Genomic DNA, 12,461 nt, shown 5'->3' on the forward strand with positions numbered 1-12,461 from the left:
AACATTATCACAAGTACCCCTTGACAAATATATATTCAATCCTAGTACATTATAATTGGTTTTAAACCACTTCCAAGCTTTTACTATTGCTTTTAATTAGCTAAAATACTAATTTGGTGTTGTTTATATAGGATTTATCATTTTCTAAAACTCTAAATTTGTTATTCTTGGTTAAGTATATCAAGCCCGAGTACCCCCTGGAACACTCAGAAGTACCCCCTGGGGTACGCGTACCACAGGTTGAGAAACTATGCCCTAGGACACCTAACACCAATTGGCGTCAAGTACTGGGGCAGGGTTTTGCAGGAGATCGCGCATGCCGATGCGCGCGCATCTCCGCTTCAATCATCAGTCTCCCAGCGGCGATTGTCTAATAACCCTGTACAGCACTGCGATATAAGGCATCCCTGTACTGGGGCAGCCGTGTGACACCTCTGTCCCCCTGGAGAGACAAGAGCGGTCAGCTGTCATAGGCTGATGCCTAGGACAGCCGATCGCTATTATAGGCTGGCAGCAGGAGGGAGGGTTATAAAAATAATAATAAAAGGGCTTTATTTGTTAAAAAAAACCCAAAAAACCACAATAAATATTTATAAAAAAAAATTAAACTTCCTGGGAGTGATCATAGCCCACCAACAGAAAGTGGTACTTATCCGTTAGGCGGGCGCATCCGGCAGATGGCGACAAAACTCCACCAGAGTTACATCTTTCCCTACTATCCATGTCGGCCTGGAGAGGGAATAGTAATTAGCGCCACCTGCCGGATGCGCCCGGCTAACGGATAAGTACCCAGAAAGCTCTGTTGGTGGGCAGAAAAGGGGGGGGGGGGGGGTCGATCACTTGTGTGCTGAGTTGTACGGCCCTGCAGCGAGGCCTTAAAGCTGTAGTGGCCTAATCAGGAAAAAATAGCCTGGTCACTGGGGGGTGTAAACCTACGGTCCTCAAGTGGTTAAAGTTCCTTTTTAAAATTGAATATGTGTGCCAGGATTTAGGGCAGCTTTCCTCCATCTATTCAACACCAACATAGAGGTTTGGCCTTTCGGAGACAGGTAAACAGGCATTGTTTGTCAGCAGCCTCACGTTGTTCGCATTCATCTTCCCCCGCGCTCTCGCAGGTACGAGTCTTAATTACATCACCCTTCAACTTACAGATGAGCTGCCTGTCTAATGAGGCGTACAGCCTGAAGCACAGACACCTTGAAGCTCTTCTAAACAGGAAGCCACAGACTTGATTTTTCACATCTTATGAAACGTCTTAAGAGATCAGTTTTGATTTCATTTTCCAGCGAGTAAAAAAAAATCCTTTTATACAGATGGCAAAAGTTTTCTCTAGCTTAATTTTAGATTCTTACAGCAATTGTTTAATGTAAAGGAACTAAAGAAACGGGCGCAGACTGGAACGACAGCAGCGCAAACCAGAGGCGTAGCTATGGGGGGGGGGCGAGTGGAGACACATGTCCCTGGGTGCAGCACTGTGAGGGCGCTCAGCACAGCCACTGCATCCCCATGTGCTTGAAAGGCTGCTTGCTTGCTGGCTACCTGAAGTTCCCCATGTTTCTCTTCCTCCCTCTGCAGAGGAGTGCAGAAGCATTAACAGCAGCAGAAAAAGTGGGGCACATCTGGCAATCTAAAGGGGGGCAAATCTAGCTATCTAAGCAGCATTTGTACATTTGACTCCACCCATGACAACAACTACATTCTGATGCATGGCTATGCCCATTTTGTCTAGGGGGGGGGGGGGGGGGGGAGGGTCTCTGTCCCTGTATGATGAAAGCGCTAGCTACACCTCTGGCACAAACATCAGTCCCATGCAGGGGCGTAACAATAGACCCTGCAAGGGATGCAGCCGCAGGGGGGCCCAGAAGCCACCGGGGGGCCCATCCTGAGAGTCTGACAACTAAGGGCAAGAAGAGAAAGTCTTTCTGCACTCTACACAATTCTTATCACTGCGTCTGCTCAGCTACTGCTAAGGAATCGTACAAAGTTGTGCAGACGAAGATTTGTAGACCGTCCCTATTCAGTGTTCAGCAGGGTCTTGCGTACAGTGCTGCTCTACCCCAGGCTTTCTACCCCTCCCCAAGTGCTGTGTACTGTAGTGATGCTTGCAGAGTCTGGGCACAGAGAGAAAAAGCTTTCTATTCTCTGCACAATTGTTCTAATGACTGCATCTGCTCAGCCAATGATAACGAATCATACAAAGTTTTGTAAAAAAAGATATGTAGACAGTCCTTATTCAGTGTGCAGCAGCACCAGAAGCGGGAGGGGGCCCCATCCAAAGTTTTGCAGGAGCGCCCAGTGATTTCTAGTTACACCCCTGGTCCCATGAAAGTGTTACTGTCTGCACTTGGGGCTCTGGAGAGGTTAATGACTGCACTGCATACAGTATTGCAGCCATCAACCCCTCCTGTCCCTTAAGTGCAGCCAGTACCTCCTCCAAGACAAAGACAAGACAAATAACATTTATGTCACGCTTTTCTCCTGGCGGACTCAAAGCGCCAGAGCTGCAGCCACTAGGGCGCGCTCTATAGGCAGTAGCAGTGTTAGGGAGACTTGCCAAAGGTCTCCTACTGAATTAGTGCTGGCTTACTGAAGAGGCAGAGCCGAGATTCGAACCCTGGTCTCCTGTGTCAGAGGCAGAGCCCTTAACCATTACACCATGCAGACCCCCAAGTGCTGCAATTATGCACTCCCCTTCCTGTAGCCCAGTATTCCCCTCCTCCCCTCCCCCCTGCACCTTTCCTTGGTAATTGTTGTGGCCAGGACTTTCCGACCTGTGCTTTCTTGGCATTTTCTTTCCTCAAAGCATCACTTACCACTGAGTAAATTGCTGCTAATGGGAATGCCACTATTAGTACACACATTACTCAGTGTGCTCAGTGTTGCTGTGACTCGGGTATAAGTCGACCACTATAGTTTTATGAAGTGAATCAGACCTACATTTCTAGACTTATACTCGAGTATATACAGTATTAACATTCACTCCATAAATCAGAGAGACAGAATACACTACTAAAGGTTTAGCTGCTACTAAAACTTCTGTTGCTACTAAGTGGTTATCTGATCATTTGCCTTGGAACAGGATTATTTCCAAAATAAACTATATAGCAATTCATATTTAACCAGCTATCTCTAAGACAATCCCCACACTTCTATGAAGATCTGGTTGGTATGCTTAAACTCGCCATTAGGTTCCTCCTTATGGTCACAATTTCCTTTTAGAGGTTCAGGGGCGTAATTTTAAATCATAGGGCCCCTCAGCAAAACTTGAATTAGGCCCCCCGATGCTCACACCCTTGCCTCCCCCTGGGGACCCTCACAGCCCATCTCACAAGGGTCATGATGCAACAAGTGTAGCCACAAAACACCTGATCTGAGGGATGGACCCTTTTTTCAGAGGGAGTGAAATAGTATTTGGGGCCCCCTTAAAGCTCTAGGCCCCCCTGCGGTGCTCCCCTGTAGTTACGCCCCTGGTCAGGTACAGCACATCCAACTCCTTCCCTGAAAACTGAAGACTGGTCCACCACCTTCTATGTCATGTAGGGACATTGCTATATGCGTGTGGCACAGGCACTTGCAGTGGCACTGGACTCTGGAGGAGGCAAGGAGTTGCCCATGGGCACTGGGGAAGGGTGGGGGCTTGTGGTGGACATATACACTTGTGGGAAGGGTGGGGGCTTGTGGTGGACATATACACTTGTGGGAAGGGTGGGGGCTTGTGGTGGACATATACACTTGTGGGAAGGGTGGGGGCTTGTGGCGGACATATACACTTGTGGGAAGGGTGGGGGCTTGTGGTGGACATATACACTTGTGGGAAGGGTGGGGGCTTGTGGTGGACATATACACTTGTGGGAAGGGTGGGGGCTTGTGGTGGACATATACACTTGTGGAAAGGGTGGGGGCTTGTGGTGGACATATACACTTGTGGGAAGGGTGGGGGCTTGTGGGGGACATATACACTTGTGGGAAGGGTGGGGGCTTGTGGTGGACATATACACTTGTGGGAAGGGTGGGGGCTTGTGGTGGACATATACACTTGTGGGAAGGGTGGGGGCTTGTGGTGGACATATACACTTGTGGGAAGGGTGGGGGCTTGTGGTGGACATATACACTTGTGGGAAGGGTGGGGGCTTGTGGTGGACATATACACTTGTGGGAAGGGTGGGGGCTTGTGGTGGACATATACACTTGTGGGAAGGGTGGGGGCTTGTGGTGGACATATACACTTGTGGGAAGGGTGGGGGCTTGTGGTGGACATATACACTTGTGGGAAGGGTGGGGGCTTGTGGTGGACATACACACTTGTGGGAAGGGTGGGGGCTTGTGGTGGACATATACACTTGTGGGAAGGTTGGGGGCTTGTGGTGGACATATACACTTGTGGGAAGGGTGGGGGCTTGTGGTGGACATACACACTTGTGGGAAAGGTGGGGGCTTGTGGTGGACATATACACTTGTGGGAAGGGTGGGGGCTTGTGGTGGACATATACACTTGTGGAAAGGGTGGGGGCTTGTGGTGGACATATACACTTGTGGGAAGGGTGGGGGCTTGTGGTGGACATTAGTGTTGGGCGAACATCTAGATGTTCGGGTTCGGGCCGAACAGGCCGAACATGGCCGCGATGTTCGGGTGTTCGACCCGAACTCCGAACATAATGGAAGTCAATGGGGACCCGAACTTTTGTGGTTTGTAAAGCCTCCTTACATGCTACATACCCCAAATTTACAGGGTATGTGCACCTTGGGAGTGGGTACAAGAGGAAAAAAAAATTAGCAAAAAGAGCTTATAGTTTTTGAAAAAATCGATTTTAAAGTTTCAAAGGGAAAACTGTCTTTTAAATGCGGGAAATGTCTGTTTTCTTTGCACAGGTAACATGTTTTTTGTCGGCATGCAGTCATAAATGTAATACATATAAGAGGTTCCAGGAAAAGGGACCGGTAACGCTAACCCAGCAGCAGCACACGTGATGGAACAGGAGGAGGGTGGCGCAGGAGGAGAAGAAGGCCACGCTTTGTGAGACACAACAACCCCGGCCTTGCATGAGGGCAAGAAGCGTGCGGATAGCAGGCTTTGTACCGCCATGCAGTCATAAATGTAATAAAGATAAGTGGTTCAATAAACAGGGACCACGCGGCAACGCTAACCCAGCAGCAGCAGACGTGATGGAACAGGAGCAGGCGCAGGAGGAGAAGGCCACGCTTTGTGAGACACAACAACCCAGGCCTTGCATGAGGGCAAGAAGCGTGCGGATAGCATGCTTTGTACCGCCATGCAGTCATAAATGTAATAAAGATAAGTGGTTCAATAAACAGGGACCACGCGGCAACGCTAACCCAGCAGCAGCAGACGTGATGGAACAGGAGGAGGCGCAGGAGGAGAAGGCCACGCTTTGTGAGACACAACAACCCAGGCCTTGCATGAGGGCAAGAAGCGTGCGGATAGCAGGCTTTGTACCGCCATGCAGTCATGAGAGGTCATCCAAGTAATTATCTGGTCCTGTTCTTTTGGATTTGTGAGGGTTGTTGTCCTGGACAACATGGGCGGTATTGAGTGGGTTTTCTTGGGTGCTCCCCTGTGGCCTGTACGTGAACCGTCAGGGGAAACACCTCTTCCCTTGCCCCTCCCTCTTTCACCGGATTTCTTCCTCATTTCACTTATCCTTACAGTACACGCTGACTGGCAGCAGTACAGTGGCAGTACAGAAATGCTATACAGTACCACTATTCCCAGCAGCGACACAGAGCACAATGCTATACAGTGACGGGTGAGCGGTGTACCACTATTCCCAGCAGCGACACAGAGCACAATGCTATACAGTGACGGGTGAGCGGTGTACCACTATTCCCAGCAGACACAGAACAGTACACAGAATGCTATATAGTGTGGCTAAACGAGCGGTGTACCACTATTCCCAGCAGACACAGAACAGTACACAGAATGCTATATAGTGTGGCTGAACGAGCGGTGTACTACTGTTCCCAGCAGACACAGAACAGTACACAGAATGCTATATAGTGTGGCTGAACGAGCGGTGTACCACTATTCCCAGCAGACACAGAACAGTACACAGAATGCTATATAGTGTGGCTGAACGAGCGGTGTACTACTGTTCCCAGCAGACACAGAACAGTACACAGAATGCTATATAGTGTGGCTGAACGAGCGGTGTACTACTGTTCCCAGCAGACACAGAACAGTACACAGAATGCTATATAGTGTGGCTGAACGAGCGGTGTACTACTGTTCCCAGCAGACACAGAACAGTACACAGAATGCTATATAGTGTGGCTGAACGAGCGGTGTACTACTGTTCCCAGCAGACACAGAACAGTACACAGAATGCTATATAGTGTGGCTGAACGAGCGGTGTACTACTGTTCCCAGCAGACACAGAACAGTACACAGAATGCTATATAGTGTGGCTGAACGAGCGGTGTACTACTGTTCCCAGCAGACACAGAACAGTACACAGAATGCTATATAGTGTGGCTGAACGAGCGGTGTACTACTGTTCCCAGCAGACACAGAACAGTACACAGAATGCTATATAGTGTGGCTGAACGAGCGGTGTACTACTGTTCCCAGCAGCGACACACAATGACTGGGGGGGACCCTGGCTAGCGTGGCTGGAGCGCGAACTACCCTGCCTGCCTACCCAAAGCTAAACCCACAGACAAATGGCGGAGATATGACGTGGTTCGGGTATTTATTTACCCGAACCACGTGACAGTTCGGCCAATCAGAGCGCGTTCGGGTCCGAACCACGTGACCCGTTCGGCCAATCACAGCGCTAGCCGAACGTTCGGGGAACGTTCGGCCATGCGCTCTTAGTTCGGCCATATGGCCGAACGGTTTGGCCGAGCACCGTCAGGTGTTCGGCCGAACTCGAACATCACCCGAACAGGGTGATGTTCTGCAGAACCCGAACAGTGGCGAACACTGTTCGCCCAACACTAGTGGACATATACACTTGTGGGAAGGGTGGGGGCTTGTGGTGGACATATACACTTGTGGGAAGGGTGGGGGCTTGTGGTGGACATATACACTTGTGGGAAGGGTGGGGGCTTGTGGTGGACATACACACTTGTGGGAAGGGTGGGGGCTTGTGGTGGACATACACACTTGTGGGAAGGGTGGGGGCTTGTGGTGGACATATACACTTGTGGGAAGGGTGGGGGCTTGTGGTGGACATACACACTTGTGGAAAGGGTGGGGGCTTGTGGTGGACATATACACTTGTGGGAAGGGTGGGGGCTTGTGGTGGACATATACACTTGTGGGAAGGGTGGAGGCTTGTGGTGGACATATACACTTGTGGGAAGGGTGGGGGCTTGTGGTGGACATATACACTTGTGGGAAGGGTGGGGGCTTGTGGTGGACATATACACTTGTGGGAAGGGTGGGGGCTTGTGGTGGACATATACACTTGTGGGAAGGGTGGGGGCTTGTGGTGGACATATACACTTGTGGGAAGGGTGGGGGCTTGTGGTGCACATATACACTTGTGGGAAGGGTGGGGGCTTGTGGTGGACATATACACTTGTGGGAAGGGTGGGGGCTTGTGGTGGACATATACACTTGTGGGAAGGGTGGGGGCTTGTGGTGGACATATACACTTGTGGGAAGGGTGGGTGCTTGTGGTGGACATATACACTTGTGGGAAGGGTGGGAGCTTGTGGTGGACATATACACTTGTGGGAAGGGTGGGGGCTTGTGGTGGACATATACACTTGTGGAAAGGGTGGGGGCTTGTGGTAGACATACACACTTGTGGGAAGGGTGGGGGCTTGTGGTGGACATATACACTTGTGGGAAGGGTGGGGGCTTGTGGTGGACATATACACTTGTGGGAAGGGTGGGGGCTTGTGGTGGACATATACACTTGTGGGAAGGGTGGGGGCTTGTGGTGGACATATACACTTGTTGTGGGGACACCGGCTGGAGGTCTGTCGGCTGCTGAACGCCCTTGCTGCCACGCACCCGATTGAGCTCTTGCAACCAAGATTTTCTGCCATGCTCAATTGATCCTTTCCACCAATTTTGGAAAGAAATCGATTGAAAGGTTGATCAGATCGCCATGTTGTTGCACCGATTGTCCACCGATTCAATAAAATGACTAAATTGGATGGTAAATTGGCCCACATAAAAACCAACTAATGTATGGGCACTCTTATGCTAGGTACGCACCATACAATTTTCTGGCAGATTTACCTGCCAGATCAATTATTTATAACACGTCCAATCTGAATTTCTGTCAATTTTTCGTTTTTCCGATCGCTTTTCTGATTGATTTCCATAGACGTGAATGAAGATCGATTGGAAAAACCATTCAGAAAATTGATCGAAATTCAGATCGGACATGTTGGAAATAATCGATCTGGCAGGTAAATCTGCCAGAAAATTGTATGGTGTGCACTTAGCATTAGAGGTTTAACTCCTACTTATTGGCTATCATTCATAAAGCATTCCCGCATGCGGAAATGCGTAATACCGCTGACTTTACCGACCACCGAGCAAGTTCTGCATTCATAAAGCCTCTTTCCGCATGCGGAGCTGACATTCCCGTGCAGAGTGACAACGTACCGCCTTGTGCGGCTTTGATACGCAGTTATCCAGAAAAAGTAGCAAAAGGTTCATTCATAAACATTTCCGCATAGCGGTATGCGGAAGGGGATTACCGATCCCCTGGATGTAGCGGGAAGCTTGCGGAGTACATGTAAGTGAATGGGACGGACCTCCCACACATCAGCAGAGAGAGCACCGCATGGAGGGACTCGACCAGCTTTTCTGTTTCCGCATGCCTACCGCCCGCCTGCCGACACCATGCTCCAGAAAACCTCCGCACTGCTACCGCCCCAGGCACAAAGTTTATGAATTACCACCCAGAAGGCACAACTACCGACGGCGGTATTCTCCCGCACGGGTTCCCCTTACCGACAGCCTGTTCATGAATGATAGCCATTATGTTTAATTGTTTAATTACTTGATCTTTGTATAGGATAATAAGTATTAATGAGTCAATGACTAATGCAATTTGAGACTTTCACCTACATCCTTTTAGGGCTCGTTTCCACTAGTGCGGTGCGGAATCGCCTGCATTCCACCGCGGACGAAATCGCATGCGGGTGCGATTCCGCATGCGTTTTTGCCGCGATTTCGCATGCGATTCCGCATAGGTAAGGTATATGCGAATTTAACCATGTCACTGCTGGTGTAAATTAACATTATTACCTATGCGAAATCGCATGCGATTTCGCGTCAAAAAACGCATGGTCACCCCGCATGCGATTTCCCTATTAAGATACATTAGCGGCGATTCGTGCACATTCCTTCTGCACGCGAAATCTGACGGCTCTGCCGTGCAGATTTCTGCCGCTTCAAAAAACGCTGCCGCACCCGCAGAAGTGGAAACAGCCCCATCCACTGACATTGCCTATGCGAATCCGCGTGCAGTGCCCGCATGCGGATTCGCACTAGTGGAAACGAGCCCTAATGTCTTATTGTTAGATGACTCCATCAGATGTAATACATTATTGGTTATTTATTGTCTTTTAATACTCATCTCAGATCATATGACCTTCTTTTTTTCCTCCTCTAGAATCACCTTGCATATAAGATTTCTTACGTGCTTCACCCCTCCTCTGGAATGCCATTCCACAACACATCCGTCACTCTCCAACCTCTGATATCTTTAAACGTGCCCTCAAAACTCACTTTTCCTGACAAGCATACGCTCTACCTCTGGCCAAGTTGTACTCCTACCAAATAATCGAAAACACACTACCTTTAGGTATGATTATTGTATACTACCCCACCTCTTGCCCCTCCCCCTTCCTTTAGATTGTAAGCTTGCAAGGGCAGGGCTCTCCCACCCTTTTGTGTCTTGGAATCTGTTACACATTTATTTATTTTAGTCTTGTCACTGTAGTTACCAACTTTGTATTTCGTATATTGTGTGTATACCATCCATTGTCTGTATTATGTTGTACGCCATGTTTGTTCCTTGCTTTGTACAGCGCCACGGAATATGTTGGTGCTTTATAATCAATAATAATAATAATCTACACCTTTTGAGAATGGAAGTTGCGGAAGCCTGTAACAGCCCATTCACACTACAAAGTAGCTATAAAAAAAAAGCTATAAGCGCGGTGAAATCACTGGACACCCTCACGATTCCCGCTGATCGTTAAAGGGACACTTAAGTAAAAAAAAAAATTAGTTTTACTCACCTGGGACTTCCAATAGCCCCCTGCAGCTGTCCGGTGCCCTCGCCGTCTCCCTCCGATCCTCCTGCCCCCACAAGCAGCCACTTCCTGTTTCGGTGACAGGAGCTGACAGGCTGGGGACGCGAGTGATTCTTCGCGTTCCTAGCCACAATAGCGCCATCTATGCTGCTATAGCCTATATCATATACCATATAGCAGCATAGAGGGTGCTAATGTGTCTGGGAACGCAAAGAATCACTCGCGTCCCCAGCCTGTCAGCTCCTGTCACCGAAACAGGAAGTGGCTGCCGGCGGGGCCAGGAGGATCGGAGGGAGACGGCGAGGGCAGCGGACAGCTGCAGGGGGCTATTGGAAGCCCTAGGTGAGTAAAACTCTTTTTTTTTGTTTGACTTAAGTGTCCCTTTAAGCACTGTACCGCGATCGCTCGAGAATCGCGGCAAAATGCTGCATGCAACCCATTCGCAATTGCTGCTAATTGCGGAACGGCAGCAATCAGTGAGATCACTGCCATATAGCTACCATTGCACTAGCGCTTTAAAGAGAGTCTGAAGCCAAAATAAATACTTTTTTTTACTGGCTATTTATGTTAAAGGGAACCTGAACTGAGTAAAATTATTTAAAATACACACATGATGTAGCTGCAAATGAACATTACATACTTACCTCATCGCTAGTTCCTCTCAGAAGCTCACCATTTTCTTCCTACTGTGAGCCCCTCTAGTTCTGACAATATTTTGTCAGAACTGAAATATACCAGTTGCTGTCAGTTACAACTGAATGTGCAAGGTAATGTCCATGTTTCCTTATGGCTCAAGTGGGAGATATTACAGTTTAACTGTGTGCTAACCAATAAACTGTTATGGGGTAATGGCCATTTTCAAAATGGAGGACGGAGAATTCCATTGATCATAGTGGACAAATGGGACGCGGGAGAGAAGAAAGAGATTGAGGAGTAGACAACACAGGAGGTAAGTATGACCTGTGTATGGTTATTTTGACTTTTAATTTTCAGTTCAGGTTCTCTTTAAGCAGTGCTGAAATGCTGCATTTTTGCGGCAGAACAAGGGCTTTATATCCCAAAAATCCCCAAGGCAAAAATCAGGGAGTACTTCCTGGTAGAGGCAGAGCTTTGCGCTGTAGCTCTGCCTCTACTGGAGTCAATCTACGACGATCGCCTCCTCTCCCCGCCCCTTTCAGTCTTCCTTCACTGAGAGGGGCTGGGAGAGGCGGAGATCCGCAGAGATTGACTCCAGTAGAGGCAGAGCTGCAGCGCAAATCTCTGCCTCTGCCCTAATTGTTGCCTTGGGGATCTTGGGGGGTATAAAGCCCTCGTTCTGCCGCAGGAATGTAGCATTTCAGCACTGCTCATATTACTTAAAGTGAACCTCCAGACTAAAAATCTACTCAGCAGAACTGAAAAGGCTTGGTGTTTCTTTAACAGATTCACAGCATCAGAACTTTGTTTTTCTTACCAAAGCATCATTTTTAGCTGCATTTTTAGCCAAGCTCCACTCATCAAAGAAAACTGCCCGGGCTTTTTTTCCCTGCTGCTGTGCAAAGCATGATGGGATTTCCTATGTTGTTATTCACGTTGCCTAGCAACTGGGAGGGGTGATCAGGACACAGGACAGTTGGAACTGTGGCTCATGCTCCCTGTCACCTCCTTTCAACCAAAAAGATGGCTAACATCATGAAATCAAACATTTGCCTGTTCTTTTAAAACAGGGTGGGTAAGAGATTATATTACCTATCTATTTTAATTAACATAACTAATGTAACTTAATGACAGTATGTTTGTTTAGGCTGGAGTTCCTCTTTAACATAAATAGCCAGTAAAAAAAAGTATTTTTAATGGCTTCAGACTCTCTTTAAAAAGCGCTAGAGCTTTGGCGATCAGCGGGAATCGCCCACCAATCGCCGTAGTGTGAATGGTCCCTAACTTCTCTCAGTAATTTCTCCGGTAGAGTCTGGGCAGCCTGGTACCCGGCACACTTTCCTCCGCACTGGCGCTGCCATGGGACTTTCATGGCCTGAACATCGCTCTGCTCTGTGAATCAGAGTTGTGTTGACCTTTTCAGAGCTGCGTCCCCAGGGTCAGCCTGTCCGGATTAAGTATGCCATCAATATGCTACGTCAGCTATAAGCCAACAATGAGATTAAATGCTTCCTTGGCTAGCAGGGATATGACGTCTCGCGACAATCCCTCTTTATACGTCTCTGCCGGACAGGACAGGC

This window comes from Hyperolius riggenbachi, chromosome 11 (genome assembly GCF_040937935.1).
Source record: "Hyperolius riggenbachi isolate aHypRig1 chromosome 11, aHypRig1.pri, whole genome shotgun sequence".
NCBI classification, from domain to species: domain Eukaryota; kingdom Metazoa; phylum Chordata; class Amphibia; order Anura; family Hyperoliidae; genus Hyperolius; species Hyperolius riggenbachi.